Consider the following 8891-nt stretch of genomic DNA (forward strand, 5'->3'; position numbering starts at 1 on the left):
GCTGTGGGGCCATCGTGCAGCGATGAATGGTACGTCGGGACTGAGCAGGGGATGTGGGTCCCGGCAGCCGAGGCGCTGGGCAGCCCAGACCTCCTATGTGGGAGGAAACTGAAGGGTTGCCTTTCGCACACGACTGCTCCTGGGATTTTAGCTGCAGCTAAAAGGTTTCCAAACTGATAAAATATGACCAAGTTAGTTTTCTTTAAAAAAAATGTTCTCCCTAATTATTTGGGAATTCAAGAAGGGCATGACTTGCTTTCCCTCTTCAGCAGCATCACTTTGGCCACATCCGTGGGTGTCCCAGGCAGGCTTTGGTGAGATCTCCTCGTGCAGGAGCTCATTCTGAACAGCCACCCTGCGTACGCCTGTGAAGGGCAAGATTATCTTCGCTGGCACATCCACAAGGGTTGTTCTAAAAAGGCTGAGATTTTGCAGCACTCACCAGTTTACCGGGTTCATTAATAGTTCGCTGTAGTCTTGTGATTTATGCCTTATAAGTTTCTTTTTTTTAATAGTGAAAAATTTATTAATACCCAATTAATAAATGGGCAAATGAATTTAACAGATACATCTCAAAAGAAGAAATACAAATGGCTAACAAATATATGAAAAAGTGTTCAACATCTTTAGGAATTAGGAAAATGAAAACCAGATCTACATCTCACTTCTGTCAGAATGGCAGCCATTAAGAATACAAACAATAATAAATACTAGAGAGGATGTGGGGGAAAAGGAGCCCTTCCACGCTGTTGGTGGTAGTGTAAATTAGTACAATCACCTTGGAAATCAGTATGGAGATTTCTCAAAAGGCTGGCAATGGAACCACCATATGATCTAGGTCTACAACTCCTTGGTATTTACCCCAGAGAATCAGAGTCAGCCTCCTCTAGTGACATGATTCTAGCACACAATTCACAATAGCCCAATCTTGGAACAAGCCTAGGTATCTATCATGGATAAAGGATAAAGAAAATGTGGTCTATCTACACAATGTATTTTTATTCAGTTATAAAGGGGAATGAAATTATATAATTTGCAGGAAAATGGATAGAACTTGAGGGCATTATATTAAGCGAAATAAGCAGACCTCAGAGAGTCCAGGGTCATCTGCATCCTTTCACAGGTGGAAGCTGGAGAGGAAAAAGGAGAAGAGAGGTGGGGGGCATCTCATGAAAACCAAAGGGATCAGCAACTGAGAGGAAAGGGGCAGAGGGAGGGAGGGGGAGGGGGAAAGGGGACACACTGAGGAACGACCTTGGCCAAATTGTATTGCTAGACTGTGTGCGTGAATGAATTTGTGATCACAGATCCACCTTATGTTCGATTATGTGGCACCGATATAGTAATATGGAAAAGTTCCTCACTGAAGAGCTGTCCTGTCCCCCTTTGTCCCTTACCTACGGGTCCCTCCTTACTGCCCCCCTGCCTGCTCCTTTACATTGACTGAACACCCTTGAGGAACTCTGGTCCCAAGGGTCTCACCTCTATGTGACTGGAGCACACTAGACTTCACTTTGGTCCTAAAGCAGAGTACTCCTGGTGATCTCCACCTGGCTGGCTCCCCCGATGACGGCATTTGTAGTGCAGCTCCACGGTGTGATCAGTTCTGAAAAAAGAAGGGGAGCCACAACCTCACCCCACTTACTCAGCTGCTCACACAGCACTGTTTCCCCCCACTGGCATGTACTCTTGTTAAGTGTCCACTGTCCTGTACCAAAACCAGATGAATCCTAGTCCCTGGTCTCCGAGCGTTTATTTACAGTTAAATGGGAAGAGGGAAATAAAGACGACTCACGTGGGATAATTCTAAAGGCACTCAAAAGTTATCAGAACTATGTACCATGTCTGGTCATTAGTCTCACTCTAAAACCGAGCACCTATGTAGATGTCCTTGTATGTGTCACCTTCTTTTGCATTTATTCAAGTCAGTGGGAAGATACAGAATATTTATAATATCACAGCCAGGCAACAGGTCAGGAGGAAGTACCTCCTCATACACCACGTCTCTCAGGAAGGAGGGGGTTTGTTCAAAGGCTTGCTTGGGACAATCTGTCTGATTCAGCTTTCTGTGGAGATGGAGCTCACCTGGCTCAAGGTCTCCAGAACCTTAGGTCAGACTTCATCTCGTGCTGTTTGACTTCTTGGCCACAGAGGCTGTGGCTTCATTTGGCCACCCTGCAGATAGTGCCAGGCCACATGCGGTCTCCTGTGGCTCTTCTCCCTGCTGGCGTCTCAGCAGAGCCCACTCCAGAGCTGTAATGGGGCCCAGGTAGATTTGCATGCCCTGATGCCGCCTCTGCCAGGCAGTGGGTGAACTCTCTGCACCTCTACTTGGACCCCACTCCTGACCATGGACAGCTCCTTGGTTTTCCACCACGTCCAGGACAGAGTCCCTAAGGGGGGATTCAGTCTGTGCCTGTTGGTCCAGTCTGTGCCTGTGGTGGCCAGGTCACTAGACACAGCTGACTTTCAGGTGAATTATTGGATAGATCCTTGATTTTAAACATCTGGGCCAAAGTGATGTTTCTGCTTGGAAGGAGCATGTCATGACATATAGTTTGTGAGTTGTTTCTGCACCTTCTTTCTGACAGAAATAAGTATTCAGAATAACAGGGAGACTTCCATTTGGGATAAGTTTTTGCCAGGGAGGAAGGATGTGGGTAACATCCTGGGGACATTCCCTGAGGTAACACGCAGTCTCCCGAGTGAGAGAACTTTCAGGCTGGCCCAGCAGCCACATCCCTGGAAGGGACAGCAGCTGTCGACCCCACTAACTGTTCACACATGGCAACCTGCACGGTGCATTTCTCGTGAAGCTCTAGAATTCTCACAGTTAATACACTAGATTTTCTACCTGAAACTGCCTTTTGGTAAGAAACACAATCATGTCTCCACAAAGAAATGGCAGATCTCTCGGTTCTGCAATCCGGTTTGTCTTTCTGCTAGTCCACCTCTTAAGACATTCTTCTTCTTTGATGAGCTTTCTGAGTCCTGAGAACCTTGGTTGTCTGCTTTGGCGTGTACACAGACACTCTGTGGTTTCACTCTTGTGTTGGTCAGCTGTCCAGAACTTGTCTTGCATCAGAACCATATTCCATGTGGTGTTTGTGAGGGGGTTCTGAATCAATGAGTAGGACATTTTCTGAGCCATCTTCTTTGTTGCTGATGAATACTCCAAAATTTCTGCAGAAATTGGCTTAGGAAGCTCAGATAGTGTCTCGTCACTTGTCAAAGAATGACCACTTGCACAAGAGGCCCAGTCTGAGATGGCACCCTTCCCATCTTCCCATTCATTACACTCACCAGCACCTTCGCTGTCACTGTGGATCTCCCAGTCAATAAACTGTGATTCACCTTCACTGGCCCCACCTTCTGGACATAAAATATTCCTGTTATGGAGCCTATCTATCATAGAGTCATGTTCATCCTCTCCCTGGGATTTAGGAAGTGTTTTGTCTTCATCTGACGGATCACTTCCACTGGAACTCCACGTTGTATCTGTGAGCTCCCTGGTATTCTTAGACGGGGTAGTTTCTTTCTTTGGTTTTGGAGCTAATTCAAGGTCCTTTTCTGTAAGAGTCACCTTTTCAGTTGTTAGTGTCTCTTCTACCACATGAGGACTTGAAGGCGGTCATCTGTAAATAAGAAAGTGGGTCCTCACCAAACACCAAGTAGCTGGCACCTTGATTTTGGACTTCTCATCCTCCAGAACTTGTGACTGCAAGGGTCGTCACCGCGAGGCATCTCTGTAAGTTTCATTTCATTCTTTCAAATGAGTTTTCTGAGCATAAAAAATGATGGCCATCTTTTACTAAGCATTAGCACATGCCGAAGCCAGATCCAGCTGGGCCCGGTCCCTACCTGCACTTGTGGAATCCTGGGGCAGTCCCCCAGGTGAGCACTGTCACTGTGCTCATGTTGAGGAAACTGGGGCAGAGAAGAGTGAGTTGCTCAACAGCCATCAGTAGGCGGCAGTGAGACTGGGATGCAAAACTGTCATATAAAAAACAGAAAAAATAAAAAATAAATGACAACATTTGGTTAATATTTTTAAAAATACTGTCTTCAGTGATTTTAGGACATAACAACATCCATGCAAAATGAAGAATATAGTTTGTATAAGACATTTTATACTTTAATCTCTAATTAAGCAAAACTTTCAAGAACGTGGATTTTGACTTTTATTTACACGCTAATTTTGAAGAAAAAATGTCAATAAAAAATAAAAACTGACCACAGTCTCATTTTGACCACAGTGCTCTGCCACCTCTGTGCTGAACACATCTCAGTCTAGGAACTCTGAGCTACCTATGTGGGTAAAGGTCTTTATCTTCAAGCAAAAACACCTTCCTTGGTTGAGCTAGACTCATTTTTTGTTAGTCTTAATTTGAGTTTCTCTTTAAAAGAACACTAAGTGCAGACTTTCTGTGAAGCTATTTATTTGGAACTGGGTCCCAGGAAATACTACTGGAAGGAGGCAGCCATGAAGGATTCCTATCAAGCAGACAATCGTGTGGGCAAGTGGGAGTTGATTCTGCAGGGCAACTCCAGAGAACACTATGGAGGTGGCTGAGGCACGTCTCCAACTTCTGCAGGCATTGGCTGGAAGTTCTCCCTGGGCACTTCTGGTCTGCCATGTGCACTGGTAGGGTGGGATTCTGCCATCAAAGAAAGCATTCAGAAAGAGACCCAAGAGCTGGCATTTGGAGTGGGAGTGAGAGGCACTGCAGTTGCAAGTCTGAGGAGGAATGGATGGGGCACCAACAGCTCATGCTCAACAGAATTTCACACCACTGTGGCTTTATATTTCTATCAAAGTATTTCATCTCCTTAATTTCTAAAGATGAAGTACTGTAGCCTTCACTCTTGATGGCTTTACCTTTGAGATACCTTTCTGTGATCCAAATGTGCAGCAACTATAGATAAAAGTAGAAAGAGACAACCTGAAAAGATAGTCAATTTCAATCACAAAAAGCATGAAATATAGGCAAAACTACCCTAAAACATTTGCAAATAGTGTACATATGAAAAATTATATACTGTGGCCACCTGGATACATCCCAGGAATGCAAGGATGGTTCAATATTTGAAAATCAGTCATTGTAATCCTAATGTGTTAACAGGTTGAAGAAAATTCACATGATCATTTTACTTGATGAAGGAAATGATTTGACAAAATTCAGTACCTACTCCTGGTAGGAATAGGGAACTTCTTCAATTTGATAAAGGGTGTCTGCAAATATCTACAGCTAATATTCTGTTTAATGGTAAAAGACTGGCTGTATTCCTCCTAAAATCTAATGCAAGCTAAGCATGTCTGTATTCACCACCCTTATTCAGAATAGTGCTGGAAGTGTGGCCATTACAGTATGCCAGGGAAGGAAATTAAAGGAAAACAGATTGGAAAGGAAGAGGTAAGGTAATGCCTGTTTACTGATGGCATGTTCATGTGCATGAAATCTTTTCAAAACCTGCCAAAAACCCTCTAGAATTAGTGAGTTCAGCGAGTTCACAGAATACAAGATAAACAGTCAAAATAAATTATATAGTAGTAATGAATGCATAGATATCAATATTAAAATATAATGTCACAACTGTCCATAGAGTCACTTATGAGTAAATCTATCCAAACGTGCAGCACTTGTGTGGTCCTACAGCTCACGTGTGTGCCCCAGAGTCTGTGTGCTGGGAACTGTGTCCAGTGTGACTGTGCTGGGAGACAGCACCTTAGAGGCCATCAGTCCAGGCAGGCTCTGCTGTTAGTCCATTTTCTGTTGCTGGGGCAAAAAGCCTCAGATAACTAACTGTAAGGAAGAAAGGCTCGTTTTGTCTTGGTTTCAGAGGTTTTGCCCCATAATCACCTGTTAACACATTGCTTTGGGCCTGTGGCCACACAGTACATCACAGAGGGAGCAGGTGACAGAGGAGGCCTGTCCCCTCACAGCAGCCGGGAAGCAACAGGAAAGGGAGAGGGAGCCACAGTCCCCACATCCCACGACCTGACCTCCTCCACGAGCCCCACCACTGCAGGTTCTGCCACCTCTGGGTAGTGCCACAGTGGTCTCTCAAGCCTTTGGCACATGTGCCTTGGGGGACATTCAAGATCTGGGTTGTACAGTGGGTTTGGTTTAAAAGCAGGGTTAGCCCCCTCTGTGACCTTTGGCTCTTTCTCCTTCCACCATGGGGTGAGACAGCCCCTTGACCTTGGATTTCCCAGCCTCCAGAACCTGACCTAAAGAAATCTCTATTCTTTTAATTACGCAGTCCTCAGGTATTCGCTTTAACAGCACAGGGTGAACTAAGACAGAAATGGCAGGCAGGCCATTTTCCTGGGCAGCAGGACTTAGGATGGAAAGGATGTCAGTTCCCCATATTGATAGAAGGCTTTACACTTTTTTGGTAGATACAAATTATTCTAAACTTAAATAGAAATGCAAATGAGGTAGACTAGCTGAAACAATTTTGAAGCAGATTAAAGTGGGAAGAATTGGGCTGCTGATCTCAAGATTTATCTAGCTGGTAACCAAGGACAGGTGGCTCTAGAAGGGAGAGACACAGATCAATGAAACAGGACTAGAGCCCAGAAGCAGACCCACAGGAACATCCCAGCTGCTTCTTGGAAAGGGACAAAGGCAGCTGAATGGAGGAAAGGTGACGTCCCCACACACGGAGCCTGGACCACTTCAACGCAGTGCTCATGTCCACAGCCAAAGGAATCGAGGACTTAAAATTTAAACTGCAAAACCATAAAACTTTAGAAAAAATTATTAAATGGCTTCAGGAGGTAGGCCTCAGCAAGCAAGGGCTCCTACACGTCACACCAAGAGCACAACCCAGAAATGAAAAATACCGATAAACCAGACTTCATGAAAAGGAACAACTTCTACTTGATGAAAGACCCTGGCAAGAAAAAGAAAGGACTGTCTTCACACAGGAGAAGATATTTGCAAACCACATCTAGAAAGTGTGTGTGTGTGTGTGTGTATGTAAACACATAATAAAAACAGTAGAAAATGGGTGAAGGAAATGAAGAGACTTCTCACTGAGCAGGACGCACTGTTGGCAGATAGGTCTATGAGACGATGCCCAGCGCCGTTGGCCATCAGGGAATGCAAGCTAAAGCCACCTCACGCTATTAGAACAGAACTGAGAAGGGCGTTGGAAGGACACCAGGAGGCTGGCTCACTCCTGCGCTGCCGACGGAAGGGGAAGTTGTTCAGCCACCTGGAAACAGTTGGAAGTTTCTTACAAAGCTGACCATGTGGCCACCATGGAACCCAGTAATGGTAGCTCTGGACATTTATCACAGGGAAATGACCACGTCTATGCACATAAACCTTGTACACAGACATTTACGGCAGCTTTATTCATTACAGTCCCAAGGGGAAGTGACCCAGATGAACCTCAGTAGGTGAATGGATAAACCCACTCCATCCAGACCGTGGGTCACTGCAGTGGAGAGGAGCCCGCTGTTCACACACCAGGACCCGATGAGCCTTCAGGGAAAGATGCTGCATGGAGGTGCTGACCCCCTTACATGGCTGCTCTGTCCGATGCCCTTGGTACACACCTCTTCATGACAGATTCCAGCCTTGCAGCAGGAACAGATCAGGTGAGCCCTCGCCAGGGGAGGAGAAGGTGGCGGTCAGCATGCAGTTCAAGTCTGCAGGTCAGCCCAGGGACCCTTGTTGTGATGTAGCTGCTCTGGGTCGTGAGTCGTCTTGTGTTCCAGCTCTGCATGAAGTCACTCGAGGGAAGCTGGGTACAGTGCACCCAGGACAGCACCACGTCATCTGCACACGAACCCCATGGTGTCCAGCAGAAGCTTTCATTAAGATGGAGGCTGCCCAGCACAGCATGCAGCCAAGGTGCGCTGACTCCGTGGCAGTCATGGGCCACACCTGGGGTCCCCCTAAAAGCACGGGCCTGGGGCTAGTGCTCAGGGCCAAAACCAAACTCCTGCTGTGCACCACGTGGGCACTGGTGCAGGAAGCTGCAGGTGGAGGGAGAGAGGAAATGCAGGCGATGGCGGGTCAGAAACTGGGACAAGGCCCTGACGTTGCTGGCCATAATTTTGGGGTGTCCTCAGTGCCACCCAGGGCAGGAGCCTAAGCTGCCCTTCCATGAGCTGGTTCTGAACTAGGGACCCAGGGAGCTTGGGTGGGGGCAACCAGAAAGGCACAGAGACGGGGAGGGGCACAGAGGGCAAAAAGAGCGCCTCACTCCGCCTGAGCCCAAACAAAACCGACACGAAGAAGAAGAGCAGCCCAACACGGTCACCCAGAGAAAACAGAAGTACCGGAACACCCAGAAGTCCTGTCTGTCAAGCAATGACAGGTGAGATGAGGTAGGAACAGGTAGGCGTGAAAAGAGGTTGGGAAGAAATCTTGGAAATACGTGACATAACCATGAAAAATCAACGCCACGAGGGAGGTCAGTGAATGCAGGGCGTCAGTCAGAACAGAGACCCGCAGACACAGCAGGTGGACCCAGGAGAGCACCGTGGGCAAGGCCAAAGGGGAGACGGAAAGAGAAGAGCAAACGGTGAAGAGGGCCGCATTTGCGGGTCGAATGGCTGCAAACTCTCCAGAATTAAAAGACAATCTTAGTTCTCACCTTGAAAACAAAGAAGCTCAAAGCAAAACGACACAGCTGATGCATCTTACTGAAACGGCAAAGCATCAGCAGTGACTAGCAGGCCCAGCAGGCAGAACCAATGCTGAGCAAAGTAGCTCCCCACCAAGAACGTGGCACTGGAATGTCTGTGCTGGGCCGCAGCTGCCCATTGAGTTGGAACAGGCAGGCTCCAGACGGGCCAACCCCAGGAAGCTCCCCTCCTTGATGGGGGTGCCCCTGGCCCTGGGAACACCTGCCCGGGCGTCCTTGGAGTG

At 47.0% G+C, this 8891-nt stretch overlaps 1 pseudogene; it reads right to left on the reverse strand.

Moving 5' to 3' along the window:
• Nucleotides 1–2232: 2232 nt before the first annotated feature.
• Nucleotides 2233–3917, reverse strand: LOC107156277 (annotated as a pseudogene).
• Nucleotides 3918–8891: the final 4974 nt, after the last annotated feature.

This window comes from Marmota marmota, unplaced genomic scaffold (genome assembly GCF_001458135.2).
Source record: "Marmota marmota marmota unplaced genomic scaffold, marMar, whole genome shotgun sequence".
NCBI lineage: Eukaryota > Metazoa > Chordata > Mammalia > Rodentia > Sciuridae > Marmota > Marmota marmota.